General features: G+C 41.7%; 98 non-coding genes across 98 annotated transcripts; all 98 read right to left on the reverse strand.

Annotated features, from left to right (window-relative positions):
- Positions 1-324: 324 nt before the first annotated feature.
- Positions 325-397, reverse strand: TRNAV-UAC (transfer RNA valine (anticodon UAC)). The gene has a single exon. It is a non-coding gene; the product is annotated as a tRNA-Val (tRNA).
- Positions 398-461: 64 nt separating this feature from the next.
- On the reverse strand, positions 462-534 carry TRNAF-AAA (transfer RNA phenylalanine (anticodon AAA)). Its single transcript has one exon. It is a non-coding gene; the product is annotated as a tRNA-Phe (tRNA).
- A 65-nt stretch (positions 535-599) lies between these two features.
- On the reverse strand, positions 600-672 carry TRNAV-AAC (transfer RNA valine (anticodon AAC)). Its single transcript has one exon. It is a non-coding gene; the product is annotated as a tRNA-Val (tRNA).
- Positions 673-737: 65 nt separating this feature from the next.
- TRNAV-AAC (transfer RNA valine (anticodon AAC)) lies at positions 738-810 on the reverse strand. The gene has a single exon. It is a non-coding gene; the product is annotated as a tRNA-Val (tRNA).
- Positions 811-1,013: 203 nt separating this feature from the next.
- Positions 1,014-1,086, reverse strand: TRNAA-UGC (transfer RNA alanine (anticodon UGC)). The gene has a single exon. It is a non-coding gene; the product is annotated as a tRNA-Ala (tRNA).
- Positions 1,087-1,151: 65 nt separating this feature from the next.
- TRNAV-UAC (transfer RNA valine (anticodon UAC)) lies at positions 1,152-1,224 on the reverse strand. Its single transcript has one exon. It is a non-coding gene; the product is annotated as a tRNA-Val (tRNA).
- Positions 1,225-1,427: 203 nt separating this feature from the next.
- Positions 1,428-1,500, reverse strand: TRNAV-UAC (transfer RNA valine (anticodon UAC)). The gene has a single exon. It is a non-coding gene; the product is annotated as a tRNA-Val (tRNA).
- A 617-nt stretch (positions 1,501-2,117) lies between these two features.
- TRNAF-AAA (transfer RNA phenylalanine (anticodon AAA)) lies at positions 2,118-2,190 on the reverse strand. Its single transcript has one exon. It is a non-coding gene; the product is annotated as a tRNA-Phe (tRNA).
- A 65-nt stretch (positions 2,191-2,255) lies between these two features.
- TRNAV-UAC (transfer RNA valine (anticodon UAC)) lies at positions 2,256-2,328 on the reverse strand. Its single transcript has one exon. It is a non-coding gene; the product is annotated as a tRNA-Val (tRNA).
- A 64-nt stretch (positions 2,329-2,392) lies between these two features.
- Positions 2,393-2,465, reverse strand: TRNAF-AAA (transfer RNA phenylalanine (anticodon AAA)). The gene has a single exon. It is a non-coding gene; the product is annotated as a tRNA-Phe (tRNA).
- Positions 2,466-2,667: 202 nt separating this feature from the next.
- TRNAF-AAA (transfer RNA phenylalanine (anticodon AAA)) lies at positions 2,668-2,740 on the reverse strand. Its single transcript has one exon. It is a non-coding gene; the product is annotated as a tRNA-Phe (tRNA).
- A 65-nt stretch (positions 2,741-2,805) lies between these two features.
- Positions 2,806-2,878, reverse strand: TRNAV-AAC (transfer RNA valine (anticodon AAC)). Its single transcript has one exon. It is a non-coding gene; the product is annotated as a tRNA-Val (tRNA).
- A 65-nt stretch (positions 2,879-2,943) lies between these two features.
- TRNAV-AAC (transfer RNA valine (anticodon AAC)) lies at positions 2,944-3,016 on the reverse strand. Its single transcript has one exon. It is a non-coding gene; the product is annotated as a tRNA-Val (tRNA).
- A 203-nt stretch (positions 3,017-3,219) lies between these two features.
- TRNAA-UGC (transfer RNA alanine (anticodon UGC)) lies at positions 3,220-3,292 on the reverse strand. Its single transcript has one exon. It is a non-coding gene; the product is annotated as a tRNA-Ala (tRNA).
- Positions 3,293-3,357: 65 nt separating this feature from the next.
- On the reverse strand, positions 3,358-3,430 carry TRNAV-UAC (transfer RNA valine (anticodon UAC)). The gene has a single exon. It is a non-coding gene; the product is annotated as a tRNA-Val (tRNA).
- A 203-nt stretch (positions 3,431-3,633) lies between these two features.
- TRNAV-UAC (transfer RNA valine (anticodon UAC)) lies at positions 3,634-3,706 on the reverse strand. Its single transcript has one exon. It is a non-coding gene; the product is annotated as a tRNA-Val (tRNA).
- A 617-nt stretch (positions 3,707-4,323) lies between these two features.
- On the reverse strand, positions 4,324-4,396 carry TRNAF-AAA (transfer RNA phenylalanine (anticodon AAA)). Its single transcript has one exon. It is a non-coding gene; the product is annotated as a tRNA-Phe (tRNA).
- Positions 4,397-4,461: 65 nt separating this feature from the next.
- On the reverse strand, positions 4,462-4,534 carry TRNAV-UAC (transfer RNA valine (anticodon UAC)). Its single transcript has one exon. It is a non-coding gene; the product is annotated as a tRNA-Val (tRNA).
- Positions 4,535-4,598: 64 nt separating this feature from the next.
- On the reverse strand, positions 4,599-4,671 carry TRNAA-UGC (transfer RNA alanine (anticodon UGC)). The gene has a single exon. It is a non-coding gene; the product is annotated as a tRNA-Ala (tRNA).
- Positions 4,672-5,564: 893 nt separating this feature from the next.
- On the reverse strand, positions 5,565-5,637 carry TRNAF-AAA (transfer RNA phenylalanine (anticodon AAA)). Its single transcript has one exon. It is a non-coding gene; the product is annotated as a tRNA-Phe (tRNA).
- Positions 5,638-5,702: 65 nt separating this feature from the next.
- TRNAV-UAC (transfer RNA valine (anticodon UAC)) lies at positions 5,703-5,775 on the reverse strand. Its single transcript has one exon. It is a non-coding gene; the product is annotated as a tRNA-Val (tRNA).
- Positions 5,776-5,840: 65 nt separating this feature from the next.
- TRNAV-UAC (transfer RNA valine (anticodon UAC)) lies at positions 5,841-5,913 on the reverse strand. Its single transcript has one exon. It is a non-coding gene; the product is annotated as a tRNA-Val (tRNA).
- Positions 5,914-6,253: 340 nt separating this feature from the next.
- Positions 6,254-6,326, reverse strand: TRNAV-UAC (transfer RNA valine (anticodon UAC)). The gene has a single exon. It is a non-coding gene; the product is annotated as a tRNA-Val (tRNA).
- Positions 6,327-6,665: 339 nt separating this feature from the next.
- Positions 6,666-6,738, reverse strand: TRNAF-AAA (transfer RNA phenylalanine (anticodon AAA)). The gene has a single exon. It is a non-coding gene; the product is annotated as a tRNA-Phe (tRNA).
- Positions 6,739-6,803: 65 nt separating this feature from the next.
- TRNAV-UAC (transfer RNA valine (anticodon UAC)) lies at positions 6,804-6,876 on the reverse strand. The gene has a single exon. It is a non-coding gene; the product is annotated as a tRNA-Val (tRNA).
- Positions 6,877-6,940: 64 nt separating this feature from the next.
- On the reverse strand, positions 6,941-7,013 carry TRNAV-UAC (transfer RNA valine (anticodon UAC)). Its single transcript has one exon. It is a non-coding gene; the product is annotated as a tRNA-Val (tRNA).
- A 339-nt stretch (positions 7,014-7,352) lies between these two features.
- Positions 7,353-7,425, reverse strand: TRNAV-UAC (transfer RNA valine (anticodon UAC)). The gene has a single exon. It is a non-coding gene; the product is annotated as a tRNA-Val (tRNA).
- A 65-nt stretch (positions 7,426-7,490) lies between these two features.
- On the reverse strand, positions 7,491-7,563 carry TRNAV-UAC (transfer RNA valine (anticodon UAC)). The gene has a single exon. It is a non-coding gene; the product is annotated as a tRNA-Val (tRNA).
- Positions 7,564-7,892: 329 nt separating this feature from the next.
- On the reverse strand, positions 7,893-7,965 carry TRNAV-UAC (transfer RNA valine (anticodon UAC)). The gene has a single exon. It is a non-coding gene; the product is annotated as a tRNA-Val (tRNA).
- A 64-nt stretch (positions 7,966-8,029) lies between these two features.
- Positions 8,030-8,102, reverse strand: TRNAF-AAA (transfer RNA phenylalanine (anticodon AAA)). Its single transcript has one exon. It is a non-coding gene; the product is annotated as a tRNA-Phe (tRNA).
- A 65-nt stretch (positions 8,103-8,167) lies between these two features.
- Positions 8,168-8,240, reverse strand: TRNAV-UAC (transfer RNA valine (anticodon UAC)). The gene has a single exon. It is a non-coding gene; the product is annotated as a tRNA-Val (tRNA).
- Positions 8,241-8,305: 65 nt separating this feature from the next.
- Positions 8,306-8,378, reverse strand: TRNAV-UAC (transfer RNA valine (anticodon UAC)). Its single transcript has one exon. It is a non-coding gene; the product is annotated as a tRNA-Val (tRNA).
- A 65-nt stretch (positions 8,379-8,443) lies between these two features.
- TRNAV-AAC (transfer RNA valine (anticodon AAC)) lies at positions 8,444-8,516 on the reverse strand. Its single transcript has one exon. It is a non-coding gene; the product is annotated as a tRNA-Val (tRNA).
- A 65-nt stretch (positions 8,517-8,581) lies between these two features.
- TRNAA-UGC (transfer RNA alanine (anticodon UGC)) lies at positions 8,582-8,654 on the reverse strand. The gene has a single exon. It is a non-coding gene; the product is annotated as a tRNA-Ala (tRNA).
- A 65-nt stretch (positions 8,655-8,719) lies between these two features.
- TRNAF-AAA (transfer RNA phenylalanine (anticodon AAA)) lies at positions 8,720-8,792 on the reverse strand. Its single transcript has one exon. It is a non-coding gene; the product is annotated as a tRNA-Phe (tRNA).
- A 65-nt stretch (positions 8,793-8,857) lies between these two features.
- TRNAV-UAC (transfer RNA valine (anticodon UAC)) lies at positions 8,858-8,930 on the reverse strand. Its single transcript has one exon. It is a non-coding gene; the product is annotated as a tRNA-Val (tRNA).
- A 340-nt stretch (positions 8,931-9,270) lies between these two features.
- TRNAV-UAC (transfer RNA valine (anticodon UAC)) lies at positions 9,271-9,343 on the reverse strand. The gene has a single exon. It is a non-coding gene; the product is annotated as a tRNA-Val (tRNA).
- Positions 9,344-9,407: 64 nt separating this feature from the next.
- TRNAV-UAC (transfer RNA valine (anticodon UAC)) lies at positions 9,408-9,480 on the reverse strand. The gene has a single exon. It is a non-coding gene; the product is annotated as a tRNA-Val (tRNA).
- Positions 9,481-9,819: 339 nt separating this feature from the next.
- TRNAF-AAA (transfer RNA phenylalanine (anticodon AAA)) lies at positions 9,820-9,892 on the reverse strand. Its single transcript has one exon. It is a non-coding gene; the product is annotated as a tRNA-Phe (tRNA).
- A 65-nt stretch (positions 9,893-9,957) lies between these two features.
- Positions 9,958-10,030, reverse strand: TRNAV-UAC (transfer RNA valine (anticodon UAC)). The gene has a single exon. It is a non-coding gene; the product is annotated as a tRNA-Val (tRNA).
- A 65-nt stretch (positions 10,031-10,095) lies between these two features.
- TRNAV-UAC (transfer RNA valine (anticodon UAC)) lies at positions 10,096-10,168 on the reverse strand. Its single transcript has one exon. It is a non-coding gene; the product is annotated as a tRNA-Val (tRNA).
- Positions 10,169-10,497: 329 nt separating this feature from the next.
- TRNAV-UAC (transfer RNA valine (anticodon UAC)) lies at positions 10,498-10,570 on the reverse strand. The gene has a single exon. It is a non-coding gene; the product is annotated as a tRNA-Val (tRNA).
- Positions 10,571-10,634: 64 nt separating this feature from the next.
- On the reverse strand, positions 10,635-10,707 carry TRNAF-AAA (transfer RNA phenylalanine (anticodon AAA)). The gene has a single exon. It is a non-coding gene; the product is annotated as a tRNA-Phe (tRNA).
- Positions 10,708-10,772: 65 nt separating this feature from the next.
- TRNAV-UAC (transfer RNA valine (anticodon UAC)) lies at positions 10,773-10,845 on the reverse strand. Its single transcript has one exon. It is a non-coding gene; the product is annotated as a tRNA-Val (tRNA).
- A 65-nt stretch (positions 10,846-10,910) lies between these two features.
- On the reverse strand, positions 10,911-10,983 carry TRNAV-UAC (transfer RNA valine (anticodon UAC)). Its single transcript has one exon. It is a non-coding gene; the product is annotated as a tRNA-Val (tRNA).
- Positions 10,984-11,048: 65 nt separating this feature from the next.
- TRNAV-AAC (transfer RNA valine (anticodon AAC)) lies at positions 11,049-11,121 on the reverse strand. Its single transcript has one exon. It is a non-coding gene; the product is annotated as a tRNA-Val (tRNA).
- A 65-nt stretch (positions 11,122-11,186) lies between these two features.
- On the reverse strand, positions 11,187-11,259 carry TRNAA-UGC (transfer RNA alanine (anticodon UGC)). The gene has a single exon. It is a non-coding gene; the product is annotated as a tRNA-Ala (tRNA).
- A 65-nt stretch (positions 11,260-11,324) lies between these two features.
- On the reverse strand, positions 11,325-11,397 carry TRNAF-AAA (transfer RNA phenylalanine (anticodon AAA)). Its single transcript has one exon. It is a non-coding gene; the product is annotated as a tRNA-Phe (tRNA).
- A 65-nt stretch (positions 11,398-11,462) lies between these two features.
- TRNAV-UAC (transfer RNA valine (anticodon UAC)) lies at positions 11,463-11,535 on the reverse strand. Its single transcript has one exon. It is a non-coding gene; the product is annotated as a tRNA-Val (tRNA).
- Positions 11,536-11,600: 65 nt separating this feature from the next.
- TRNAV-UAC (transfer RNA valine (anticodon UAC)) lies at positions 11,601-11,673 on the reverse strand. Its single transcript has one exon. It is a non-coding gene; the product is annotated as a tRNA-Val (tRNA).
- A 191-nt stretch (positions 11,674-11,864) lies between these two features.
- On the reverse strand, positions 11,865-11,937 carry TRNAV-UAC (transfer RNA valine (anticodon UAC)). Its single transcript has one exon. It is a non-coding gene; the product is annotated as a tRNA-Val (tRNA).
- A 64-nt stretch (positions 11,938-12,001) lies between these two features.
- On the reverse strand, positions 12,002-12,074 carry TRNAF-AAA (transfer RNA phenylalanine (anticodon AAA)). Its single transcript has one exon. It is a non-coding gene; the product is annotated as a tRNA-Phe (tRNA).
- A 65-nt stretch (positions 12,075-12,139) lies between these two features.
- TRNAV-UAC (transfer RNA valine (anticodon UAC)) lies at positions 12,140-12,212 on the reverse strand. The gene has a single exon. It is a non-coding gene; the product is annotated as a tRNA-Val (tRNA).
- Positions 12,213-12,277: 65 nt separating this feature from the next.
- Positions 12,278-12,350, reverse strand: TRNAV-UAC (transfer RNA valine (anticodon UAC)). The gene has a single exon. It is a non-coding gene; the product is annotated as a tRNA-Val (tRNA).
- Positions 12,351-12,415: 65 nt separating this feature from the next.
- On the reverse strand, positions 12,416-12,488 carry TRNAV-AAC (transfer RNA valine (anticodon AAC)). The gene has a single exon. It is a non-coding gene; the product is annotated as a tRNA-Val (tRNA).
- Positions 12,489-12,553: 65 nt separating this feature from the next.
- TRNAA-UGC (transfer RNA alanine (anticodon UGC)) lies at positions 12,554-12,626 on the reverse strand. The gene has a single exon. It is a non-coding gene; the product is annotated as a tRNA-Ala (tRNA).
- Positions 12,627-12,691: 65 nt separating this feature from the next.
- On the reverse strand, positions 12,692-12,764 carry TRNAF-AAA (transfer RNA phenylalanine (anticodon AAA)). The gene has a single exon. It is a non-coding gene; the product is annotated as a tRNA-Phe (tRNA).
- Positions 12,765-12,829: 65 nt separating this feature from the next.
- On the reverse strand, positions 12,830-12,902 carry TRNAV-UAC (transfer RNA valine (anticodon UAC)). Its single transcript has one exon. It is a non-coding gene; the product is annotated as a tRNA-Val (tRNA).
- A 340-nt stretch (positions 12,903-13,242) lies between these two features.
- Positions 13,243-13,315, reverse strand: TRNAV-UAC (transfer RNA valine (anticodon UAC)). The gene has a single exon. It is a non-coding gene; the product is annotated as a tRNA-Val (tRNA).
- Positions 13,316-13,379: 64 nt separating this feature from the next.
- Positions 13,380-13,452, reverse strand: TRNAV-UAC (transfer RNA valine (anticodon UAC)). Its single transcript has one exon. It is a non-coding gene; the product is annotated as a tRNA-Val (tRNA).
- A 339-nt stretch (positions 13,453-13,791) lies between these two features.
- Positions 13,792-13,864, reverse strand: TRNAF-AAA (transfer RNA phenylalanine (anticodon AAA)). Its single transcript has one exon. It is a non-coding gene; the product is annotated as a tRNA-Phe (tRNA).
- A 65-nt stretch (positions 13,865-13,929) lies between these two features.
- TRNAV-UAC (transfer RNA valine (anticodon UAC)) lies at positions 13,930-14,002 on the reverse strand. Its single transcript has one exon. It is a non-coding gene; the product is annotated as a tRNA-Val (tRNA).
- Positions 14,003-14,066: 64 nt separating this feature from the next.
- Positions 14,067-14,139, reverse strand: TRNAV-UAC (transfer RNA valine (anticodon UAC)). Its single transcript has one exon. It is a non-coding gene; the product is annotated as a tRNA-Val (tRNA).
- A 201-nt stretch (positions 14,140-14,340) lies between these two features.
- On the reverse strand, positions 14,341-14,413 carry TRNAF-AAA (transfer RNA phenylalanine (anticodon AAA)). Its single transcript has one exon. It is a non-coding gene; the product is annotated as a tRNA-Phe (tRNA).
- Positions 14,414-14,478: 65 nt separating this feature from the next.
- Positions 14,479-14,551, reverse strand: TRNAV-UAC (transfer RNA valine (anticodon UAC)). The gene has a single exon. It is a non-coding gene; the product is annotated as a tRNA-Val (tRNA).
- A 65-nt stretch (positions 14,552-14,616) lies between these two features.
- On the reverse strand, positions 14,617-14,689 carry TRNAV-UAC (transfer RNA valine (anticodon UAC)). Its single transcript has one exon. It is a non-coding gene; the product is annotated as a tRNA-Val (tRNA).
- Positions 14,690-14,754: 65 nt separating this feature from the next.
- On the reverse strand, positions 14,755-14,827 carry TRNAV-AAC (transfer RNA valine (anticodon AAC)). The gene has a single exon. It is a non-coding gene; the product is annotated as a tRNA-Val (tRNA).
- A 65-nt stretch (positions 14,828-14,892) lies between these two features.
- TRNAA-UGC (transfer RNA alanine (anticodon UGC)) lies at positions 14,893-14,965 on the reverse strand. Its single transcript has one exon. It is a non-coding gene; the product is annotated as a tRNA-Ala (tRNA).
- A 65-nt stretch (positions 14,966-15,030) lies between these two features.
- TRNAF-AAA (transfer RNA phenylalanine (anticodon AAA)) lies at positions 15,031-15,103 on the reverse strand. Its single transcript has one exon. It is a non-coding gene; the product is annotated as a tRNA-Phe (tRNA).
- A 65-nt stretch (positions 15,104-15,168) lies between these two features.
- Positions 15,169-15,241, reverse strand: TRNAV-UAC (transfer RNA valine (anticodon UAC)). The gene has a single exon. It is a non-coding gene; the product is annotated as a tRNA-Val (tRNA).
- A 340-nt stretch (positions 15,242-15,581) lies between these two features.
- On the reverse strand, positions 15,582-15,654 carry TRNAV-UAC (transfer RNA valine (anticodon UAC)). Its single transcript has one exon. It is a non-coding gene; the product is annotated as a tRNA-Val (tRNA).
- Positions 15,655-15,718: 64 nt separating this feature from the next.
- TRNAV-UAC (transfer RNA valine (anticodon UAC)) lies at positions 15,719-15,791 on the reverse strand. Its single transcript has one exon. It is a non-coding gene; the product is annotated as a tRNA-Val (tRNA).
- A 202-nt stretch (positions 15,792-15,993) lies between these two features.
- TRNAV-UAC (transfer RNA valine (anticodon UAC)) lies at positions 15,994-16,066 on the reverse strand. Its single transcript has one exon. It is a non-coding gene; the product is annotated as a tRNA-Val (tRNA).
- A 64-nt stretch (positions 16,067-16,130) lies between these two features.
- Positions 16,131-16,203, reverse strand: TRNAV-UAC (transfer RNA valine (anticodon UAC)). Its single transcript has one exon. It is a non-coding gene; the product is annotated as a tRNA-Val (tRNA).
- Positions 16,204-16,542: 339 nt separating this feature from the next.
- On the reverse strand, positions 16,543-16,615 carry TRNAF-AAA (transfer RNA phenylalanine (anticodon AAA)). Its single transcript has one exon. It is a non-coding gene; the product is annotated as a tRNA-Phe (tRNA).
- Positions 16,616-16,680: 65 nt separating this feature from the next.
- Positions 16,681-16,753, reverse strand: TRNAV-UAC (transfer RNA valine (anticodon UAC)). The gene has a single exon. It is a non-coding gene; the product is annotated as a tRNA-Val (tRNA).
- Positions 16,754-16,817: 64 nt separating this feature from the next.
- On the reverse strand, positions 16,818-16,890 carry TRNAV-UAC (transfer RNA valine (anticodon UAC)). The gene has a single exon. It is a non-coding gene; the product is annotated as a tRNA-Val (tRNA).
- Positions 16,891-17,229: 339 nt separating this feature from the next.
- TRNAV-UAC (transfer RNA valine (anticodon UAC)) lies at positions 17,230-17,302 on the reverse strand. Its single transcript has one exon. It is a non-coding gene; the product is annotated as a tRNA-Val (tRNA).
- A 65-nt stretch (positions 17,303-17,367) lies between these two features.
- TRNAV-UAC (transfer RNA valine (anticodon UAC)) lies at positions 17,368-17,440 on the reverse strand. Its single transcript has one exon. It is a non-coding gene; the product is annotated as a tRNA-Val (tRNA).
- A 329-nt stretch (positions 17,441-17,769) lies between these two features.
- TRNAV-UAC (transfer RNA valine (anticodon UAC)) lies at positions 17,770-17,842 on the reverse strand. The gene has a single exon. It is a non-coding gene; the product is annotated as a tRNA-Val (tRNA).
- Positions 17,843-17,906: 64 nt separating this feature from the next.
- On the reverse strand, positions 17,907-17,979 carry TRNAF-AAA (transfer RNA phenylalanine (anticodon AAA)). The gene has a single exon. It is a non-coding gene; the product is annotated as a tRNA-Phe (tRNA).
- Positions 17,980-18,044: 65 nt separating this feature from the next.
- On the reverse strand, positions 18,045-18,117 carry TRNAV-UAC (transfer RNA valine (anticodon UAC)). Its single transcript has one exon. It is a non-coding gene; the product is annotated as a tRNA-Val (tRNA).
- A 65-nt stretch (positions 18,118-18,182) lies between these two features.
- On the reverse strand, positions 18,183-18,255 carry TRNAV-UAC (transfer RNA valine (anticodon UAC)). The gene has a single exon. It is a non-coding gene; the product is annotated as a tRNA-Val (tRNA).
- A 65-nt stretch (positions 18,256-18,320) lies between these two features.
- TRNAV-AAC (transfer RNA valine (anticodon AAC)) lies at positions 18,321-18,393 on the reverse strand. Its single transcript has one exon. It is a non-coding gene; the product is annotated as a tRNA-Val (tRNA).
- Positions 18,394-18,458: 65 nt separating this feature from the next.
- On the reverse strand, positions 18,459-18,531 carry TRNAA-UGC (transfer RNA alanine (anticodon UGC)). The gene has a single exon. It is a non-coding gene; the product is annotated as a tRNA-Ala (tRNA).
- A 65-nt stretch (positions 18,532-18,596) lies between these two features.
- TRNAF-AAA (transfer RNA phenylalanine (anticodon AAA)) lies at positions 18,597-18,669 on the reverse strand. Its single transcript has one exon. It is a non-coding gene; the product is annotated as a tRNA-Phe (tRNA).
- A 65-nt stretch (positions 18,670-18,734) lies between these two features.
- Positions 18,735-18,807, reverse strand: TRNAV-UAC (transfer RNA valine (anticodon UAC)). The gene has a single exon. It is a non-coding gene; the product is annotated as a tRNA-Val (tRNA).
- Positions 18,808-19,147: 340 nt separating this feature from the next.
- Positions 19,148-19,220, reverse strand: TRNAV-UAC (transfer RNA valine (anticodon UAC)). The gene has a single exon. It is a non-coding gene; the product is annotated as a tRNA-Val (tRNA).
- A 339-nt stretch (positions 19,221-19,559) lies between these two features.
- Positions 19,560-19,632, reverse strand: TRNAF-AAA (transfer RNA phenylalanine (anticodon AAA)). The gene has a single exon. It is a non-coding gene; the product is annotated as a tRNA-Phe (tRNA).
- A 614-nt stretch (positions 19,633-20,246) lies between these two features.
- On the reverse strand, positions 20,247-20,319 carry TRNAV-UAC (transfer RNA valine (anticodon UAC)). Its single transcript has one exon. It is a non-coding gene; the product is annotated as a tRNA-Val (tRNA).
- Positions 20,320-20,384: 65 nt separating this feature from the next.
- Positions 20,385-20,457, reverse strand: TRNAV-UAC (transfer RNA valine (anticodon UAC)). The gene has a single exon. It is a non-coding gene; the product is annotated as a tRNA-Val (tRNA).
- Positions 20,458-20,660: 203 nt separating this feature from the next.
- Positions 20,661-20,733, reverse strand: TRNAV-UAC (transfer RNA valine (anticodon UAC)). The gene has a single exon. It is a non-coding gene; the product is annotated as a tRNA-Val (tRNA).
- A 202-nt stretch (positions 20,734-20,935) lies between these two features.
- Positions 20,936-21,008, reverse strand: TRNAV-UAC (transfer RNA valine (anticodon UAC)). The gene has a single exon. It is a non-coding gene; the product is annotated as a tRNA-Val (tRNA).
- A 64-nt stretch (positions 21,009-21,072) lies between these two features.
- Positions 21,073-21,145, reverse strand: TRNAF-AAA (transfer RNA phenylalanine (anticodon AAA)). The gene has a single exon. It is a non-coding gene; the product is annotated as a tRNA-Phe (tRNA).
- A 65-nt stretch (positions 21,146-21,210) lies between these two features.
- Positions 21,211-21,283, reverse strand: TRNAV-UAC (transfer RNA valine (anticodon UAC)). Its single transcript has one exon. It is a non-coding gene; the product is annotated as a tRNA-Val (tRNA).
- Positions 21,284-21,486: 203 nt separating this feature from the next.
- TRNAV-AAC (transfer RNA valine (anticodon AAC)) lies at positions 21,487-21,559 on the reverse strand. Its single transcript has one exon. It is a non-coding gene; the product is annotated as a tRNA-Val (tRNA).
- Positions 21,560-21,900: 341 nt separating this feature from the next.
- TRNAF-AAA (transfer RNA phenylalanine (anticodon AAA)) lies at positions 21,901-21,973 on the reverse strand. Its single transcript has one exon. It is a non-coding gene; the product is annotated as a tRNA-Phe (tRNA).
- A 65-nt stretch (positions 21,974-22,038) lies between these two features.
- Positions 22,039-22,111, reverse strand: TRNAV-UAC (transfer RNA valine (anticodon UAC)). The gene has a single exon. It is a non-coding gene; the product is annotated as a tRNA-Val (tRNA).
- Between the last annotated feature and the right edge of the window lie 118 nt (positions 22,112-22,229).

Below are 22,229 nucleotides of genomic sequence, written 5' to 3' on the forward strand. Positions count from 1 at the left end.
TCGAAGAGATCTAGCTTATTACTATGTCTAATCACGATGGTCAAAACATGTATCTATCAGGGCTCGAACCTGAGACCTTCCGCGTGTAAAGCGGACGTGATAACCACTACACCATACATACGTGTTATTATAAAGTTTTCGAAGAGATCTAGCTTATTACTATGTCTAATCACGATGGTCAAAACATGTACCTATCAGGGCACGGACCTGGGAACTTCCGCGTGTTAGGCGGACGTGATAACCACTACACCATAGATACTTGGTTATTGTGAGTTTTCGAAGAGATCTACCTTATTATTATGTCTAATCACGATGGTCAAAACATGTATCTACCAGGGCTCAAACCTGGGACCTTCCGCGTGTAAAGCGGACGTGATAACCACTACACTATAGATACGTGATAATTTAAGTTTTCGAAGAGATCTAGCTTATTACTATGTCTAATCACGATGGTCAAAACATGTATCTATCAGGGCTCGAACCTGACACCTTCCGCGTTTTAGGCGGACGTGATAACCACTACACCATAGATACTTGGTTATTCTGAGTTTTCGAAGAGATCTACCTTTTTATTATGTCTTATCACGATGGTCAAAACATGTATCTACCAGGGCTCGAACCTGGGACCTTCCGCGTGTTAGGCGGACGTGATAACCACTACACCATAGGTGCGTGTTAATATAAAGTTTTAGAAGAGATCTAGCTTATTATTATGTCTAATCACGATGGTCAAAGCATGAATCTACCAGGGCTCGAACCTGGGACCTTCCGCGTGTTAGGCGGACGTGATAACCACTACACCATAGATACTTGGTTATTGTGAGTTTTCGAAGAGATCTACCTTATTATTATGTCTAATCACGAGGGTCAAAACATGTATCTACCAGGGCTCGAAACCGTGACCTTCCGCGTGTAAAGCGGACGTGATAACCACTACACCATAGATACGTGTTATTATAAAGTTTTCGAAGAGATCTACCTTATTATTATGTCTAATCACGATGGTCAAAACATGTATCTACCAGGGCTCGAACCTGGGACCTTCCACGTGCAAGGCGGACGTGATAACCACTACACCATAGATACGTGTTATTATAAAGTTTTCGAAGAGATCTAGCTTATTACTATGTCTAATCACGATGGTCAAAACATGTATCTATCAGGGCTCGAACCTGAGACCTTCCGCGTGTAAAGCGGACGTGATAACCACTACACCATAGATACGTGTTATTATAAAGTTTTCGAAGAGATCTAGCTTATTACTATGTCTAATCACGATGGTCAAAACATGTATCTATCAGGGCACGAACCTGGGACCTTCCGCGTGTTAGGCGGACGTGCTAACCACTACACCATAGATACTTGGTTATTGTGAGTTTTCGAAGAGATCTACCTTATTATTATGTCTAATCACGATGGTCAAAACATGTATCTATCAGGGCTCGAACCTGAGACCTTCCGCGTGTAAAGCGGACGTGATAACCACTACACCATAGATACGTGTTATTATAAAGTTTTCGAAGAGATCTAGCTTATTACTATGTCTAATCACGATGGTCAAAACATGTATCTACCAGGGCTCAAACCTGGGACCTTCCGCGTGTTAGGCGGACGTGATAACCACTACACCATAGGTGCGTGTTAATATAAAGTTTTAGAAGAGATCTAGCTTATTATTATGTCTAATCACGATGGTCAAAGCATGAATCTACCAGGGCTCGAACCTGGGACCTTTCGCGTGTTAGGCGGACGTGATAACCACTACACCATAGATACTTGGTTATTGTGAGTTTTCGAAGAGATCTACCTTATTATTATGTCTAATCACGAGGGTCAAAACATGTATCTACCAGGGCTCGAAACCGGGACCTTCCGCGTGTAAAACGGACGTGATAACCACTACACCATAGATACGTGTTATTATAAAGTTTTCGAAGAGATCTACCTTATTATTATGTCTAATCACGATGGTCAAAACATGTGTCTTCCAGGGCTCGAACCTGGGACCTTCCACGTGCAAGGCGGACGTGATAACCAATACACCATAGATACGTGTTAATATAAAGTTTTCGAAGAGATCTACCTTATTATTATGTCTAATCACGATGGTCAAAACATGTATCTACCAGGGCTCGAAACCGGGACCTTCCGCGTTTTAGGCGGACGTGATAACCACTACACCATAGATACTTGGTTATTGTGAGTTTTCTAAGAGATCTACCTTCCTATTATGTATAATCACGATGATCAAAACATGTATCTACCAGGGCTCGAACCTGGGACCTTCCGCGTGTAAAACGGACGTGATAACCACTACACCATAGATACGTGTTAATTTAGGTTTTCGAAGAGATGTAGCTTATTACTATGTCTTATCACGATGGTCAAAACATGTATCTATCAGGGCTCGAACCTGACACCTTCCGCGTTTTAGGCGGACGTGATAACCACTACACCATAGATACTTGGTTATTGTGAGTTTTCTAAGAGATCTACCTTATTATTATGTATAATCACGATGATCCAAACATGTAACTACCAGGGCTCAAACCTGGGACCTTCCGCGTGTAAAGCGGACGTGATAACCACTACACTATAGATACGTGATAATTTAAGTTTTCGAAGAGATCTAGCTTATTACTATGTCTAATCACGATGGTCAAAACATGTATCTATCAGGGCTCGAACCTGACACCTTCCGCGTTTTAGGCGGACGTGATAACCACTACACCATAGATACTTGGTTATTCTGAGTTTTCGAAGAGATCTACCTTTTTATTATGTCTTATCACGATGGTCAAAACATGTATCTACCAGGGCTCGAACCTGGGACCTTCCGCGTGTTAGGCGGACGTGATAACCACTACACCATAGGTGCGTGTTAATATAAAGTTTTAGAAGAGATCTAGCTTATTATTATGTCTAATCACGATGGTCAAAGCATGAATCTACCAGGGCTCGAACCTGGGACCTTCCGCGTGTTAGGCGGACGTGATAACCACTACACCATAGATACTTGGTTATTGTGAGTTTTCGAAGAGATCTACCTTATTATTATGTCTAATCACGAGGGTCAAAACATGTATCTACCAGGGCTCGAAACCGTGACCTTCCGCGTGTAAAGCGGACGTGATAACCACTACACCATAGATACGTGTTATTATAAAGTTTTCGAAGAGATCTACCTTATTATTATGTCTAATCACGATGGTCAAAACATGTATCTACCAGGGCTCGAACCTGGGACCTTCCACGTGCAAGGCGGACGTGATAACCACTACACCATAGATACGTGTTATTATAAAGTTTTCGAAGAGATCTAGCTTATTACTATGTCTAATCACGATGGTCAAAACATGTATCTATCAGGGCTCGAACCTGAGACCTTCCGCGTGTAAAGCGGACGTGATAACCACTACACCATAGATACGTGTTATTATAAAGTTTTCGAAGAGATCTAGCTTATTACTATGTCTAATCACGATGGTCAAAACATGTATCTATCAGGGCACGAACCTGGGACCTTCCGCGTGTTAGGCGGACGTGCTAACCACTACACCATAGATACTTGGTTATTGTGAGTTTTCGAAGAGATCTACCTTATTATTATGTCTAATCACGATGGTCAAAACATGTATCTATCAGGGCTCGAACCTGAGACCTTCCGCGTGTAAAGCGGACGTGATAACCACTACACCATAGATACGTGTTATTATAAAGTTTTCGAAGAGATCTAGCTTATTACTATGTCTAATCACGATGGTCAAAACATGTATCTACCAGGGCTCAAACCTGGGACCTTCCGCGTGTTAGGCGGACGTGATAACCACTACACCATAGGTGCGTGTTAATATAAAGTTTTAGAAGAGATCTAGCTTATTATTATGTCTAATCACGATGGTCAAAGCATGAATCTACCAGGGCTCGAACCTGGGACCTTTCGCGTGTTAGGCGGACGTGATAACCACTACACCATAGATACTTGGTTATTGTGAGTTTTCGAAGAGATCTACCTTATTATTATGTCTAATCACGAGGGTCAAAACATGTATCTACCAGGGCTCGAAACCGGGACCTTCCGCGTGTAAAACGGACGTGATAACCACTACACCATAGATACGTGTTATTATAAAGTTTTCGAAGAGATCTACCTTATTATTATGTCTAATCACGATGGTCAAAACATGTGTCTTCCAGGGCTCGAACCTGGGACCTTCCACGTGCAAGGCGGACGTGATAACCAATACACCATAGATACGTGTTAATATAAAGTTTTCGAAGAGATCTACCTTATTATTATGTCTAATCACGATGGTCAAAACATGTATCTACCAGGGCTCGAAACCGGGACCTTCCGCGTTTTAGGCGGACGTGATAACCACTACACCATAGATACTTGGTTATTGTGAGTTTTCTAAGAGATCTACCTTCCTATTATGTATAATCACGATGATCAAAACATGTATCTACCAGGGCTCGAACCTGGGACCTTCCGCGTGTAAAACGGACGTGATAACCACTACACCATAGATACGTGTTATTATAAAGTTTTCGAAAGATCTAGCTTATTATTATGTCTAATCACGATGGTCAAAACATGTATCTACCAGGGCTCGAACCTGGGACCTTCCACGTGCAAGGCGGACGTGATAACCACTACACCATAGATACGTGTTATTATAAAGTTTTCGAAGAGATCTAGCTTATTACTATGTCTAATCACGATGGTCAAAACATGTATCTATTAGGGCTCGAACCTGAGACCTTCCGCGTGTAAAGCGGACGTGATAACCACTACACCATAGATACGTGTTATTATAAAGTTTTCGAAGAGATCTAGCTTATTACTATGTCTAATCACGATGGTCAAAACATGTATCTATCAGGGCACGAACCTGGGACCTTCCGCGTGTTAGGCGGACGTGCTAACCACTACACCATAGATACTTGGTTATTGTGAGTTTTCGAAGAGATCTACCTTATTATTATGTCTAATCACGATGGTCAAAACATGTATCTACCAGGGCTCAAACCTGGGACCTTCCGCGTGTTAGGCGGACGTGATAACCACTACACCATAGGTGCGTGTTAATATAAAGTTTTAGAAGAGATCTAGCTTATTATTATGTCTAATCACGATGGTCAAAGCATGAATCTACCAGGGCTCGAACCTGGGACCTTTCGCGTGTTAGGCGGACGTGATAACCACTACACCATAGATACTTGGTTATTGTGAGTTTTCGAAGAGATCTACCTTATTATTATGTCTAATCACGAGGGTCAAAACATGTATCTACCAGGGCTCGAAACCGGGACCTTCCGCGTGTAAAACGGACGTGATAACCACTACACCATAGATACGTGTTATTATAAAGTTTTCGAAGAGATCTACCTTATTATTATGTCTAATCACGATGGTCAAAACATGTGTCTTCCAGGGCTCGAACCTGGGACCTTCCACGTGCAAGGCGGACGTGATAACCAATACACCATAGATACGTGTTAATATAAAGTTTTCGAAGAGATCTACCTTATTATTATGTCTAATCACGATGGTCAAAACATGTATCTACCAGGGCTCGAAACCGGGACCTTCCGCGTTTTAGGCGGACGTGATAACCACTACACCATAGATACTTGGTTATTGTGAGTTTTCTAAGAGATCTACCTTCCTATTATGTATAATCACGATGATCAAAACATGTATCTACCAGGGCTCGAACCTGGGACCTTCCGCGTGTAAAACGGACGTGATAACCACTACACCATAGATACGTGTTATTATAAAGTTTTCGAAGAGATCTAGCTTATTACTATGTCTAATCACGATGGTTAAAACATGTATCTATCAGGGCTCGAACCTGAGACCTTCCGCGTGTAAAGCGGACGTGATAACCACTACACCATAGATACGTGTTATTATAAAGTTTTCGAAGAGATCTAGCTTATTACTATGTCTAATCACGATGGTCAAAACATGTATCTATCAGGGCACGGACCTGGGAACTTCCGCGTGTTAGGCGGACGTGATAACCACTACACCATAGATACTTGGTTATTGTGAGTTTTCGAAGAGATCTACCTTATTATTATGTCTAATCACGATGGGCAAAACATGTATCTACCAGGGCTCGAATCTGGGACCTTCCGCGTGTAAAGCGAACGTGATAACCACTACACCATAGATACGTGTTAACTTAGGTTTTCGAAGAGATGTAGCTTATTACTATGTCTAATCACGATGGTCAAAACATGTATCTATCAGGACTCGAACCTGGGACCTTCCGCGTGTAAAGCGGACGTGATAACCACTACACCATAGATACGTGTTTATTTAAGTTTTCGAAGAGATCTAGCTTATTACTATGTCTAATCACGATGGTCTAAACATGTATCTATCAGGGCACGAACCTGGGACCTTCCGCGTGTTAGTCGGACGTGATAGCCACTACACCATAGATACTTGGTTATTGTCAGTTTTCGAAGAGATCTACCTTATTATTATGTCTAATCACGATGGTCAAAACATGTATCTACCAGGGCTCAAACCTGGGATCTTCCGCGTGTAAAGCGGATGTGATAACCACTACACTACAGATACGTGTTAATTTAAGTTTTCGAAGAGATCTAGCTTATTACTATGTCTAATCACGATGGTCAAAACATGTATCTATCAGGGCTCGAACCTGACACCTTCCGCGTTTTAGGCGGACGTGATAACCACTACACCATAGATACTTGGTTATTGTGAGTTTTCGAAGAGATCTACCTTATTATTATGTCTAATCACGATGGGCAAAACATGTATCTACCAGGGTTCGAACCTGGGACCTTCCGCGTGTAAAGCGGACGTGATAACCACTACACCATAGATACGTGTTAATTTAGGTTTTCGAAGAGATGTAGCTTATTACTATGTCTAATCACGATGGTCAAAACATGTATCTATCAGGACTCGAACCTGGGACCTTCCGCGTGTAAAGCGGACGTGATAACCACTACACCATAGATACGTGTTAATTTAGGTTTTCGAAGAGATGTAGCTTATTACTATGTCTAATCACGATGGTCAAAACATGTATCTATTAGGACTCGAACCTGGGACCTTCCGCGTGTAAAGCGGACGTGATAACCACTACACCATAGATACGTGTTAATTTAAGTTTTCGAAGAGATCTAGCTTATTACTATGTCTAATCACGATGGTCTAAACATGTATCTATCAGGGCACGAACCTGGGACCTTCCGCGTGTTAGTCGGACGTGATAACCACTACACCATAGATACTTGGTTATTATGAGTTTTCGAAGAGATCTACCTTATTATTATGTCTAATCACGATGGTCAAAACATGTATCTACCAGGGCTCGAACCTAGGACCTTCCGCGTGTAAAGCGGACGTGATAACCACTACACCATAGATACGTGTTATTATGAAGTTTTCGAAGAGATCTAGCTTATTACTATGTCTAATCACGATGGTCAAAACATGTATCTATCAGGGCTCGAACCTGAGACCTTCCGCGTGTAAAGCGGACGTGATAACCACTACACCATAGATACGTGTTAATATAAAGTTTTCGAAGAGATCTAGCTTATTATTATGTCTAATCACGATGGTCAAAACATGTATCTATCAGGGCACGAACCTGGGACCATCCGCGTGTTAGGCGGACGTGATAACCACTACACCATAGATACTTGGTTATTGTGAGTTTTCGAAGAGATCTACCTTATTATTATGTCTAATCACGATGGGCAAAACATGTATCTACCAGGGCTCGAACCTGGGACCTTCCGCGTGTTAGTCGGACGTGATAACCACTACACCATATTGTGAGTTTTCGAAGAGATCTACCTTATTATTATGTCTAATCACGATGGTCAAAACATGTATCTACCAGGGCTCAAACCTGGGACCTTCCGCGTGTAAAGCGGACGTGATACCCACTACACTATAGATACGTGTTAATTTAAGTTTTCGAAGAGATCTAGCTTATTACTTTGTCTAATCACGATGGTCAAAACATGTATCTATCAGGGCTCGAACCTGACACCTTCCGCGTTTTAGGCGGACGTGATAACCACTACACCATAGATACTTGGTTATTGTGAGTTTTCTAAGAGATCTACCTTATTATTATGTATAATCACGATGATCAAAACATGTATCTACCAGGGCTCGAACCTGGGACCTTCCGCGTGTAAAGCGGACGTGATAACCACTACACCATAGATACATGTTTTTATAAAGTTTTCGAAGAGATCTAGCTTATTACTATGTCTAATCACGATGGTCAAAACATGTATCTATCAGGGCTCGAACCTGAGACCTTCCGCGTGTAAAGCGGACGTGATAACCACTACACCATAGATGCGTGTTAATATAAAGTTTTAGAAGAGATCTAGCTTATTATTATGTCTAATCACGATGGTCAAAGCATGAATCTACCAGGGCTCGAACCTGGGACCTTCCGCGTGTTAGGCGGACGTGATAACCACTACACCATAGATACTTGGTTATTGTGAGTTTTCGAAGAGATCTACCTTATTATTATGTCTAATCACGAGGGTCAAAACATGTGTCTACCAGGGCTCGAACCTGGGACCTTCCACGTGCAAGGCGGACGTGATAACCAATACACCATAGATACGTGTTAATATAAAGTTTTCGAAGAGATCTACCTTATTATTATGTCTTATCACGATGGTCAAAACATGTATCTACCAGGGCTCGAAACCGGGACCTTCCGCGTTTTAGGCGGACGTGATAACCACTACACCATAGATACTTGGTTATTGTGAGTTTTCTAAGAGATCTACCTTATTATTATGTATAATCACGATGATCAAAACATGTATCTACCAGGGCTCGAACCTGGGACCTTCCGCGTGTAAAGCGGACGTGATAACCACTACACCATAGATACGTGTTATTATAAAGTTTTCGAAGAGATCTAGCTTATTACTATGTCTAATCACGATGGTCAAAACATGTTTCTATCAGGGCTCGAACCTGAGACCATCCGCGTGTAAAGCGGACGTGATAACCACTACACCATAGATACGTGTTAATTTAGGTTTTCGAAGAGATGTAGCTTATTACTATGTCTAATCACGATGGTCAAAACATGTATCTATCAGGGCACGGACCTGGGAACTTCCGCGTGTTAGGCGGACGTGATAGCCACTACACCATAGATACTTGGTTATTGTGAGTTTTCGAAGAGATCTACCTTATTATTATGTCTAATCACGATGGGCAAAACATGTATCTACCAGGGCTCGAACCTGGGACCTTCCGCGTGTAAAGCGGACGTGATAACCACTACACCACAGATACGTGTTAATTTAGGTTTTCGAAGAGATGTAGCTTATTACTATGTCTAATCACGATGGTCAAAACATGTATCTATCAGGACTCGAACCTGGGACCTTCCGCGTGTAAAGCGGACGTGATAACCACTACACCATAGATACGTGTTTATTTAAGTTTTCGAAGAGATCTAGCTTATTACTATGTCTAATCACGATGGTCTAAACATGTATCTATCAGGGCACGAACCTGGGACCTTCCGCGTGTTAGTCGGACGTGATAACCACTACACCATAGATACTTGGTTATTGTGAGTTTTCGAAGAGATCTACCTTATTATTATGTCTAATCACGATGGTCAAAACATGTATCTACCAGGGCTCAAACCTGGGATCTTCAGCGTGTAAAGCGGATGTGATAACCACTACACTACAGATACGTGTTAATTTAAGTTTTCGAAGAGATCTAGCTTATTACTATGTCTAATCACGATGGTCAAAACATGTATCTATCAGGGCTCGAACCTGACACCTTCCGCGTTTTAGGCGGACGTGATAACCACTACACCATAGATACTTGGTTATTGTGAGTTTTCGAAGAGATCTACCTTATTATTATGTCTAATCACGATGGGCAAAACATGTATCTACCAGGGCTCGAACCTAGGACCTTCCGCGTGTAAAGCGGACGTGATAACCACTACACCATAGATACGTGTTATTATGAAGTTTTCGAAGAGATCTAGCTTATTACTATGTCTAATCACGATGGTCAAAACATGTATCTATCAGGGCTCGAACCTGAGACCTTCCGCGTGTAAAGCGGACGTGATAACCACTACACCATAGATACGTGTTAATATAAAGTTTTCGAAGAGATCTAGCTTATTATTATGTCTAATCACGATGGTCAAAACATGTATCTATCAGGGCACGAACCTGGGACCATCCGCGTGTTAGGCGGACGTGATAACCACTACACCATAGATACTTGGTTATTGTGAGTTTTCGAAGAGATCTACCTTATTATTATGTCTAATCACGATGGGCAAAACATGTATCTACCAGGGCTCGAACCTGGGACCTTCCGCGTGTTAGTCGGACGTGATAACCACTACACCATATTGTGAGTTTTCGAAGAGATCTACCTTATTATTATGTCTAATCACGATGGTCAAAACATGTATCTACCAGGGCTCAAACCTGGGACCTTCCGCGTGTAAAGCGGACGTGATACCCACTACACTATAGATACGTGTTAATTTAAGTTTTCGAAGAGATCTAGCTTATTACTTTGTCTAATCACGATGGTCAAAACATGTATCTATCAGGGCTCGAACCTGACACCTTCCGCGTTTTAGGCGGACGTGATAACCACTACACCATAGATACTTGGTTATTGTGAGTTTTCTAAGAGATCTACCTTATTATTATGTATAATCACGATGATCAAAACATGTATCTACCAGGGCTCGAACCTGGGACCTTCCGCGTGTAAAGCGGACGTGATAACCACTACACCATAGATACATGTTTTTATAAAGTTTTCGAAGAGATCTAGCTTATTACTATGTCTAATCACGATGGTCAAAACATGTATCTATCAGGGCTCGAACCTGAGACCTTCCGCGTGTAAAGCGGACGTGATAACCACTACACCATAGATGCGTGTTAATATAAAGTTTTAGAAGAGATCTAGCTTATTATTATGTCTAATCACGATGGTCAAAGCATGAATCTACCAGGGCTCGAACCTGGGACCTTCCGCGTGTTAGGCGGACGTGATAACCACTACACCATAGATACTTGGTTATTGTGAGTTTTCGAAGAGATCTACCTTATTATTATGTCTAATCACGAGGGTCAAAACATGTGTCTACCAGGGCTCGAACCTGGGACCTTCCACGTGCAAGGCGGACGTGATAACCAATACACCATAGATACGTGTTAATATAAAGTTTTCGAAGAGATCTACCTTATTATTATGTCTTATCACGATGGTCAAAACATGTATCTACCAGGGCTCGAAACCGGGACCTTCCGCGTTTTAGGCGGACGTGATAACCACTACACCATAGATACTTGGTTATTGTGAGTTTTCTAAGAGATCTACCTTATTATTATGTATAATCACGATGATCAAAACATGTATCTACCAGGGCTCGAACCTGGGACCTTCCGCGTGTAAAGCGGACGTGATAACCACTACACCATAGATACGTGTTATTATGAAGTTTTCGAAGAGATCTAGCTTATTACTATGTCTAATCACGATGGTCAAAACATGTATCTATCAGGGCTCGAACCTGAGACCTTCCGCGTGTAAAGCGGACGTGATAACCACTACACCATAGATACGTGTTAATATAAAGTTTTCGAAGAGATCTACCTTATTATTATGTCTAATCACGATGGGCAAAACATGTATCTACCAGGGCTCGAACCTGGGACCTTCCGCGTGTTAGTCGGACGTGATAACCACTACACCATATTGTGAGTTTTCGAAGAGATCTACCTTATTATTATGTCTAATCACGATGGTCAAAACATGTATCTACCAGGGCTCAAACCTGGGACCTTCCGCGTGTAAAGCGGACGTGATACCCACTACACTATAGATACGTGTTAATTTAAGTTTTCGAAGAGATCTAGCTTATTACTTTGTCTAATCACGATGGTCAAAACATGTATCTATCAGGGCTCGAACCTGACACCTTCCGCGTTTTAGGCGGACGTGATAACCACTACACCATAGATACTTGGTTATTGTGAGTTTTCTAAGAGATCTACCTTATTATTATGTATAATCACGATGATCAAAACATGTATCTACCAGGGCTCGAACCTGGGACCTTCCGCGTGTAAAGCGGACGTGATAACCACTACACCATAGATACATGTTTTTATAAAGTTTTCGAAGAGATCTAGCTTATTACTATGTCTAATCACGATGGTCAAAACATGTATCTATCAGGGCTCGAACCTGAGACCTTCCGCGTGTAAAGCGGACGTGATAACCACTACACCATAGATGCGTGTTAATATAAAGTTTTAGAAGAGATCTAGCTTATTATTATGTCTAATCACGATGGTCAAAGCATGAATCTACCAGGGCTCGAACCTGGGACCTTCCGCGTGTTAGGCGGACGTGATAACCACTACACCATAGATACTTGGTTATTGTGAGTTTTCGAAGAGATCTACCTTATTATTATGTCTAATCACGAGGGTCAAAACATGTGTCTACCAGGGCTCGAACCTGGGACCTTCCACGTGCAAGGCGGACGTGATAACCAATACACCATAGATACGTGTTAATATAAAGTTTTCGAAGAGATCTACCTTATTATTATGTCTTATCACGATGGTCAAAACATGTATCTACCAGGGCTCGAAACCGGGACCTTCCGCGTTTTAGGCGGACGTGATAACCACTACACCATAGATACTTGGTTATTGTGAGTTTTCTAAGAGATCTACCTTATTATTATGTATAATCACGATGATCAAAACATGTATCTACCAGGGCTCGAACCTGGGACCTTCCGCGTGTAAAGCGGACGTGATAACCACTACACCATAGATACGTGTTATTATAAAGTTTTCGAAGAGATCTAGCTTATTACTATGTCTAATCACGATGGTCAAAACATGTTTCTATCAGGGCTCGAACCTGAGACCTTCCGCGTGTAAAGCGGACGTGATAACCACTACACCATAGATACGTGTTAATTTAGGTTTTCGAAGAGATGTAGCTTATTACTATGTCTAATCACGATGGTCAAAACATGTATCTATCAGGGCACGGACCTGGGAACTTCCGCGTGTTAGGCGGACGTGATAACCACTACACCATAGATACTTGGTTATTGTGAGTTTTCGAAGAGATCTACCTTATTATTATGTCTAATCACGATGGGCAAAACATGTATCTACCAGGGCTCGAACCTGGGACCTTCCGCGTGTAAAGCGGACGTGATAACCACTACACCACAGATACGTGTTAATTTAGGTTTTCGAAGAGATGTAGCTTATTACTATGTCTAATCACGATGGTCAAAACATGTATCTATCAGGACTCGAACCTGGGACCTTCCGCGTGTAAAGCGGACGTGATAACCACTACACCATAGATACGTGTTTATTTAAGTTTTCGAAGAGATCTAGCTTATTACTATGTCTAATCACGATGGTCTAAACATGTATCTATCAGGGCACGAACCTGGGACCTTCCGCGTGTTAGTCGGACGTGATAACCACTACACCATAGATACTTGGTTATTGTGAGTTTTCGAAGAGATCTACCTTATTATTATGTCTAATCACGATGGTCAAAACATGTATCTACCAGGGCTCAAACCTGGGATCTTCCGCGTGTAAAGCGGATGTGATAACCACTACACTACAGATACGTGTTAATTTAAGTTTTCGAAGAGATCTAGCTTATTACTATGTCTAATCACGATGGTCAAAACATGTATCTATCAGGGCTCGAACCTGACACCTTCCGCGTTTTAGGCGGACGTGATAACCACTACACCATAGATACTTGGTTATTGTGAGTTTTCGAAGAGATCTACCTTATTATTATGTCTAATCACGATGGGCAAAACATGTATCTACCAGGGTTCGAACCTGGGACCTTCCGCGTGTAAAGCGGACGTGATAACCACTACACCATAGATACGTGTTAATTTAGGTTTTCGAAGAGATGTAGCTTATTACTATGTCTAATCACGATGGTCAAAACATGTATCTATCAGGACTCGAACCTGGGACCTTCCGCGTGTAAAGCGGACGTGATAACCACTACACCATAGATACGTGTTAATTTAGGTTTTCGAAGAGATGTAGCTTATTACTATGTCTAATCACGATGGTCAAAACATGTATCTATTAGGACTCGAACCTGGGACCTTCCGCGTGTAAAGCGGACGTGATAACCACTACACCATAGATACGTGTTAATTTAAGTTTTCGAAGAGATCTAGCTTATTACTTTGTCTAATCACGATGGTCAAAACATGTATCTATCAGGGCTCGAACCTGACACCTTCCGCGTTTTAGGCGGACGTGATAACCACTACACCATAGATACTTGGTTATTGTGAGTTTTCTAAGAGATCTACCTTATTATTATGTATAATCACGATGATCAAAACATGTATCTACCAGGGCTCGAACCTGGGACCTTCCGCGTGTAAAGCGGACGTGATAACCACTACACCATAGATACATGTTTTTATAAAGTTTTCGAAGAGATCTAGCTTATTACTATGTCTAATCACGATGGTCAAAACATGTATCTATCAGGGCTCGAACCTGAGACCTTCCGCGTGTAAAGCGGACGTGATAACCACTACACCATAGATGCGTGTTAATATAAAGTTTTAGAAGAGATCTAGCTTATTATTATGTCTAATCACGATGGTCAAAGCATGAATCTACCAGGGCTCGAACCTGGGACCTTCCGCGTGTTAGGCGGACGTGATAACCACTACACCATAGATACTTGGTTATTGTGAGTTTTCGAAGAGATCTACCTTATTATTATGTCTAATCACGAGGGTCAAAACATGTGTCTACCAGGGCTCGAACCTGGGACCTTCCACGTGCAAGGCGGACGTGATAACCAATACACCATAGATACGTGTTAATATAAAGTTTTCGAAGAGATCTACCTTATTATTATGTCTTATCACGATGGTCAAAACATGTATCTACCAGGGCTCGAAACCGGGACCTTCCGCGTTTTAGGCGGACGTGAGAACCACTACACCATAGATACTTGGTTATTGTGAGTTTTCTAAGAGATCTACCTTATTATTATGTATAATCACGATGATCAAAACATGTATCTACCAGGGCTCGAACCTGGGACCTTCCGCGTGTAAAGCGGACGTGATAACCACTACACCATAGATACGTGTTATTATAAAGTTTTCGAAGAGATCTAGCTTATTACTATGTCTAATCACGATGGTCAAAACATGTTTCTATCAGGGCTCGAACCTGAGACCTTCCGCGTGTAAAGCGGACGTGATAACCACTACACCATAGATACGTGTTAATTTAGGTTTTCGAAGAGATGTAGCTTATTACTATGTCTAATCACGATGGTCAAAACATGTATCTATCAGGGCACGGACCTGGGAACTTCCGCGTGTTAGGCGGACGTGATAACCACTACACCATAGATACTTGGTTATTGTGAGTTTTCGAAGAGATCTACCTTATTATTATGTCTAATCACGATGGGCAAAACATGTATCTACCAGGGCTCGAACCTGGGACCTTCCGCGTGTAAAGCGGACGTGATAACCACTACACCACAGATACGTGTTAATTTAGGTTTTCGAAGAGATGTAGCTTATTACTATGTCTAATCACGATGGTCAAAACATGTATCTATCAGGACTCGAACCTGGGACCTTCCGCGTGTAAAGCGGACGTGATAACCACTACACCATAGATACGTGTTTATTTAAGTTTTCGAAGAGATCTAGCTTATTACTATGTCTAATCACGATGGTCTAAACATGTATCTATCAGGGCACGAACCTGGGACCTTCCGCGTGTTAGTCGGACGTGATAACCACTACACCATAGATACTTGGTTATTGTGAGTTTTCGAAGAGATCTACCTTATTATTATGTCTAATCACGATGGGCAAAACATGTATCTACCAGGGCTCGAACCTGGGACCTTCCGCGTGTAAAGCGGACGTGATAACCACTACACCACAGATACGTGTTAATTTAGGTTTTCGAAGAGATGTAGCTTATTACTATGTCTAATCACGATGGTCAAAACATGTATCTATCAGGACTCGAACCTGGGACCTTCCGCGTGTAAAGCGGACGTGATAACCACTACACCATAGATACGTGTTTATTTAAGTTTTCGAAGAGATCTAGCTTATTACTATGTCTAATCACGATGGTCTAAACATGTATCTATCAGGGCACGAACCTGGGACCTTCCGCGTGTTAGTCGGACGTGATAACCACTACACCATAGATACTTGGTTATTGTGAGTTTTCGAAGAGATCTACCTTATTATTATGTCTAATCACGATGGTCAAAACATGTATCTACCAGGGCTCAAACCTGGGATCTTCCGCGTGTAAAGCGGATGTGATAACCACTACACTACAGATACGTGTTAATTTAAGTTTTCGAAGAGATCTAGCTTATTACTATGTCTAATCACGATGGTCAAAACATGTATCTATCAGGGCTCGAACCTGACACCTTCCGCGTTTTAGGCGGACGTGATAACCACTACACCATAGATACTTGGTTATTGTGAGTTTTCGAAGAGATCTACCTTATTATTATGTCTAATCACGATGGGCAAAACATGTATCTACCAGGGTTCGAACCTGGGACCTTCCGCGTGTAAAGCGGACGTGATAACCACTACACCATAGATACGTGTTAATTTAGGTTTTCGAAGAGATGTAGCTTATTACTATGTCTAATCACGATGGTCAAAACATGTATCTATCAGGACTCGAACCTGGGACCTTCCGCGTGTAAAGCGGACGTGATAACCACTACACCATAGATACGTGTTAATTTAGGTTTTCGAAGAGATGTAGCTTATTACTATGTCTAATCACGATGGTCAAAACATGTATCTATTAGGACTCGAACCTGGGACCTTCCGCGTGTAAAGCGGACGTGATAACCACTACACCATAGATACGTGTTAATTTAAGTTTTCGAAGAGATCTAGCTTATTACTATGTCTAATCACGATGGTCTAAACATGTATCTATCAGGGCACGAACCTGGGACCTTCCGCGTGTTAGTCGGACGTGATAACCACTACACCATAGATACTTGGTTATTATGAGTTTTCGAAGAGATCTACCTTATTATTATGTCTAATCACGATGGTCAAAACATGTATCTACCAGGGCTCGAACCTAGGACCTTCCGCGTGTAAAGCGGACGTGATAACCACTACACCATAGATACGTGTTATTATGAAGTTTTCGAAGAGATCTAGCTTATTACTATGTCTAATCACGATGGTCAAAACATGTATCTATCAGGGCTCGAACCTGAGACCTTCCGCGTGTAAAGCGGACGTGATAACCACTACACCATAGATACGTGTTAATATAAAGTTTTCGAAGAGATCTAGCTTATTATTATGTCTAATCACGATGGTCAAAACATGTATCTATCAGGGCACGAACCTGGGACCATCCGCGTGTTAGGCGGACGTGATAACCACTACACCATAGATACTTGGTTATTGTGAGTTTTCGAAGAGATCTACCTTATTATTATGTCTAATCACGATGGGCAAAACATGTATCTACCAGGGCTCGAACCTGGGACCTTCCGCGTGTTAGTCGGACGTGATAACCACTACACCATATTGTGAGTTTTCGAAGAGATCTACCTTATTATTATGTCTAATCACGATGGTCAAAACATGTATCTACCAGGGCTCAAACCTGGGACCTTCCGCGTGTAAAGCGGACGTGATACCCACTACACTATAGATACGTGTTAATTTAAGTTTTCGAAGAGATCTAGCTTATTACTTTGTCTAATCACGATGGTCAAAACATGTATCTATCAGGGCTCGAACCTGACACCTTCCGCGTTTTAGGCGGACGTGATAACCACTACACCATAGATACTTGGTTATTGTGAGTTTTCTAAGAGATCTACCTTATTATTATGTATAATCACGATGATCAAAACATGTATCTACCAGGGCTCGAACCTGGGACCTTCCGCGTGTAAAGCGGACGTGATAACCACTACACCATAGATACATGTTTTTATAAAGTTTTCGAAGAGATCTAGCTTATTACTATGTCTAATCACGATGGTCAAAACATGTATCTATCAGGGCTCGAACCTGAGACCTTCCGCGTGTAAAGCGGACGTGATAACCACTACACCATAGATGCGTGTTAATATAAAGTTTTAGAAGAGATCTAGCTTATTATTATGTCTAATCACGATGGTCAAAGCATGAATCTACCAGGGCTCGAACCTGGGACCTTCCGCGTGTTAGGCGGACGTGATAACCACTACACCATAGATACTTGGTTATTGTGAGTTTTCGAAGAGATCTACCTTATTATTATGTCTAATCACGAGGGTCAAAACATGTGTCTACCAGGGCTCGAACCTGGGACCTTCCACGTGCAAGGCGGACGTGATAACCAATACACCATAGATACGTGTTAAAATAAAGTTTTCGAAGAGATCTACCTTATTATTATGTCTTATCACGATGGTCAAAACATGTATCTACCAGGGCTCGAAACCGGGACCTTCCGCGTTTTAGGCGGACGTGATAACCACTACACCATAGATACTTGGTTATTGTGAGTTTTCTAAGAGATCTACTTTATTATTATGTATAATCACGATGATCAAAACATGTATCTACCAGGGCTCGAACCTGGGACCTTCCGCGTGTAAAGCGGACGTGATAACCACTACACCATAGATACGTGTTATTATAAAGTTTTCGAAGAGATCTAGCTTATTACTATGTCTAATCACGATGGTCAAAACATGTTTCTATCAGGGCTCGAACCTGAGACCTTCCGCGTGTAAAGCGGACGTGATAACCACTACACCATAGATACGTGTTATTATAAAGTTTTCGAAGAGATCTAGCTTATTACTATGTCTAATCACGATGGTCAAAACATGTTTCTATCAGGGCTCGAACCTGGGACCTTCCGCGTGTAAAGCGGACGTGATAACCACTACACCACAGATACGTGTTAATTTAGGTTTTCGAAGAGATGTAGCTTATTACTATGTCTAATCACGATGGTCAAAACATGTATCTATCAGGACTCGAACCTGGGACCTTCCGCGTGTAAAGCGGACGTGATAACCACTACACCATAGATACGTGTTTATTTAAGTTTTCGAAGAGATCTAGCTTATTACTATGTCTAATCACGATGGTCTAAACATGTATCTATCAGGGCACGAACCTGGGACCTTCCGCGTGTTAGTCGGACGTGATAACCACTACACCATAGATACTTGGTTATTGTGAGTTTTCGAAGAGATCTACCTTATTATTATGTCTAATCACGATGGTCAAAACATGTATCTACCAGGGCTCAAACCTGGGATCTTCCGCGTGTAAAGCGGATGTGATAACCACTACACTACAGATACGTGTTAATTTAAGTTTTCGAAGAGATCTAGCTTATTACTATGTCTAATCACGATGGTCAAAACATGTATCTATCAGGGCTCGAACCTGACACCTTCCGCGTTTTAGGCGGACGTGATAACCACTACACCATAGATACTTGGTTATTGTGAGTTTTCGAAGAGATCTACCTTATTATTATGTCTAATCACGATGGGCAAAACATGTATCTTCCAGGGTTCGAACCTGGGACCTTCCGCGTGTAAAGCGGACGTGATAACCACTACACCATAAATACGTGTTAATTTAGGTTTTCGAAGAGATGTAGCTTATTACTATGTCTAATCACGATGGTCAAAACATGTATCTATCAGGACTCGAACCTGGGACCTTCCGCGTGTAAAGCGGACGTGATAACCACTACACCCTAGATACGTGTTAATTTAGGTTTTCGAAGAGATGTAGCTTATTACTATGTCTAATCACGATGGTCAAAACATGTATCTATTAGGACTCGAACCTGGGACCTTCCGCGTGTAAAGCGGACGTGATAACCACTACACCATAGATACGTGTTAATTTAAGTTTTCGAAGAGATCTAGCTTATTACTATGTCTAATCACGATGGTCTAAACATGTATCTATCAGGGCACGAACCTGGGACCTTCCGCGTGTTAGTCGGACGTGATAACCACTACACCATAGATACTTGGTTATTATGAGTTTTCGAAGAGATCTACCTTATTATTATGTCTAATCACGATGGTCAAAACATGTATCTACCATGGCTCGAACCTGGGACCTTCCGCGTGTAAAGCGGACGTGATAACCACTACACCATAGATACGTGTTATTATGAAGTTTTCGAAGAGATCTAGCTTATTACTATGTCTAATCACGATGGTCAAAACATGTATCTATCAGGGCTCGAACCTGAGACCTTCCGCGTGTAAAGCGGACGTGATAACCACTACACCATAGATACGTGTTATTATAAAGTTTTCGAAGAGATCTAGCTTATTACTATGTCTAATCACGATGGTCAAAACATGTATCTATCAGGGCACGAACCTGGGACCTTCCGCGTGTTAGGCGGACGTGATAACCACTACACCATAGATACTTGGTTATTGTGAGTTTTCGAAGAGATCTACCTTATTATTATGTCTAATCACGATGGGCAAAACATGTATCTACCAGGGCTCGAACCTGGGACCTTCCGCGTGTAAAGCGGACGTGATAACCACTACACCATAGATATGTGTTAATTTAGGTTTTCGAAGAGATGTAGCTTATTACTATGTCTAATCACGATGGTCAAAACATGTATCTATCAGGACTCGAACCTGGGACCTTCCGCGTGTTAGTCGGACGTGATAACCACTACACCATAGATACTTGGTTATTGTGAGTTTTCGAAGAGATCTACCTTATTATTATGTCTAATCACGATGGTCAAAACATGTATCTACCAGGGCTCAAACCTGGGACCTTCCGCGTGTAAAGCGGACGTGATACCCACTACACTATAGATACGTGTTAATTTAAGTTTTCGAAGAGATCTAGCTTATTACTTTGTCTAATCACGATGGTCAAAACATGTATCTATCAGGGCTCGAACCTGACACCTTCCGCGTTTTAGGCGGACGTGATAACCACTACACCATAGATACTTGGTTATTGTGAGTTTTCTAAGAGATCTACCTTATTATTATGTATAATCACGATGATCAAAAGATGTATCTACCAGGGCTCGAACCTGGGACCTTCCGCGTGTAAAGCGGACGTGATAACCACTACACCATAGATACATGTTTTTATAAAGTTTTCGAAGAGATCTAGCTTATTACTATGTCTAATCACGATGGTCAAAACATGTATCTATCAGGGCTCGAACCTGAGACCTTCCGCGTGTAAAGCGGACGTGATAACCACTACACCATAGATTTGTGTTAATATAAAGTTTTAGAAGAGATCTAGCTTATTATTATGTCTAATCACGATGGTCAAAGCATGAATCTACCAGGGCTCGAACCTGGGACCTTCCGCGTGTTAGGCGGACGTGATAACCACTACACCATAGATACTTGGTTATTGTGAGTTTTCGAAGAGATCTACCTTATTATTATGTCTAATCACAAGGGTCAAAACATGTATCTACCAGGGCTCGAAACCGGGACCTTCCGCGTGTAAAACGGACGTGATAACCACTACACCATAGATACGTGTTATTATAAAGTTTTCGAAGAGATCTACCTTATTATTATGTCTAATCACGATGGTCAAAACATGTGTCTACCAGGGCTCGAACCTGGGACCTTCCACGTGCAAGGCGGACGTGATAACAAATACACCATAGATACGTGTTAATATAAAGTTTTCGAAGAGATCTACCTTATTATTATGTCTTATCACGATGGTCAAAACATGTATCTACCAGGGCTCGAAACCGGGACCTTCCGCGTTTTAGGCGGACGTGATAACCACTACACCATAGATACTTGGTTATTGTGAGTTTTCTAAGAGATCTACCTTATTATTATGTATAATCACGATGATCAAAACATGTATCTACCAGGGCTCGAACCTGGGACCTTCCGCGTGTAAAGCGGACGTGATAACCACTACACCATAGATACGTGTTATTATAAAGTTTTCGAAGAGATCTAGCTTATTACTATGTCTAATCACGATGGTCAAAACATGTTTCTATCAGGGCTCGAACCTGAGACCTTCCGCGTGTAAAGCGGACGTGAT

This window comes from Phalangium opilio, unplaced genomic scaffold (genome assembly GCF_054372755.1).
Source record: "Phalangium opilio isolate 3A_F unplaced genomic scaffold, DU_Popi_V2 ptg000046l_1, whole genome shotgun sequence".
Taxonomy (NCBI): domain Eukaryota; kingdom Metazoa; phylum Arthropoda; class Arachnida; order Opiliones; family Phalangiidae; genus Phalangium; species Phalangium opilio.